Source organism: Fukomys damarensis, unplaced genomic scaffold, assembly GCF_012274545.1.
Source record: "Fukomys damarensis isolate Sample0158 unplaced genomic scaffold, DMR_v1.0_HiC HiC_scaffold_17, whole genome shotgun sequence".
In the NCBI taxonomy this organism is placed as follows: domain Eukaryota; kingdom Metazoa; phylum Chordata; class Mammalia; order Rodentia; family Bathyergidae; genus Fukomys; species Fukomys damarensis.
Window position 1 is genome coordinate 16,070,423 of NW_022900929.1, and position 1,307 is coordinate 16,071,729.

Consider the following 1,307-nt stretch of genomic DNA (forward strand, 5'->3'; position numbering starts at 1 on the left):
TGCAGTCTGGTGAGAGACCCCTGCTCTTCCTGGGGGAGACCCCTCTGCACCTCCCCATGGCCAGGCTAGAGGGCAGCTAAGTCCCTGGCTGTGGCTCTTGCTGCATGGCCTCCCACACCGCACTCGGTCCTCTGGGGCCAGGCTGGACCCTGGGTCCTGCTGATCAGCCAACCCCATCTAGCTCCCCAGCTGCGCCCAGCCCAGCCCTGGCCACATGGGTCCCTGAGCAGAACCAAGGTGGCCTCCGGTCATCGCAGGGCACTGGCAAGAGTGTGGGCTGGGGGAGGCGGAGGGGGCTTTGGAGCAGGCTTCTCCAGCCAGGCCTCCTTGGCTGTAGGGTTTCTCATAAACCACTGTAAAGAGTTTTTTCCTTGGGCAGGTGGGGTGCCAGGGATCAAACCCGGGTCTTTTTGTTTTTCCTAGCCTTTAAATTATTTTCCACCTTTTTATTTCACTAAGTTGAGGCTGGGGATTTCGGGGGGCCTGCAGACATCCCACCAAGGGAACCTGGGCGTCCTGTTGCTGAACGTCCAGAGGTCTGGATCTACCTCGTCCAGCAGCTCAGCCTCTGGCCCAGGTGGGCAGCGGACTCTGGGTCCTCACTGGGGCGGAGATGGAGGCGGAGCTGACAGACGGCTGTGAGGAAGAGAACGTGTGTGTGTGTGTGTGTGTGTGTGTGTGTGTGTGTGTGTGTGGACAGAGCAGGAGGAAAGACCCACGGATGAACCCCAGAGGGCTCCAGTAGTCCCTCCTCCTCCACCAGGCGGGCTCGGGAACTGCCCCTCCAGGAAGCCTTCTCTGTGTGCCTTAGGCGTTCATCTCCACCCTTGCCTTTGCTTCATTCTTTTTTCTTCTTCTTTTGGCACACTGGGGATTGAACGCCAGGCCTTTGCACCAAGCTACATACATCCCTAGCCGTTTTTAGTTTATGTTTTCATTCAAGACACATTCTCACTATGTTGCCCCAGGCTGGCTCAAACTTCCCATCCTCCTGCCTCAGCCTCCCTCAGTGCAGGAAATACGGGCACACGCCACCATCCCTGGCTATGCCATGTTGCATACACACTCAGATTTGAACCCAGGACTTGGCTCTTTTCTCCACTAGAATGCAAACCTGGAACACAGGTTGGACCACCTTTGAGTCCCAACCCAGAGTTTCATGGAGAGTTACCACGCAGGACAGAATGATGCCTTGACCTGGGTCTCCAGCCCCCAGGTCCTTATATCCCAGTGTCTCCAGGACACCTCCATGCAGTTGTCCTCTCGATGCTTCGGTACATTTTGTCCCAGGGCCCTAAACTTGTCAC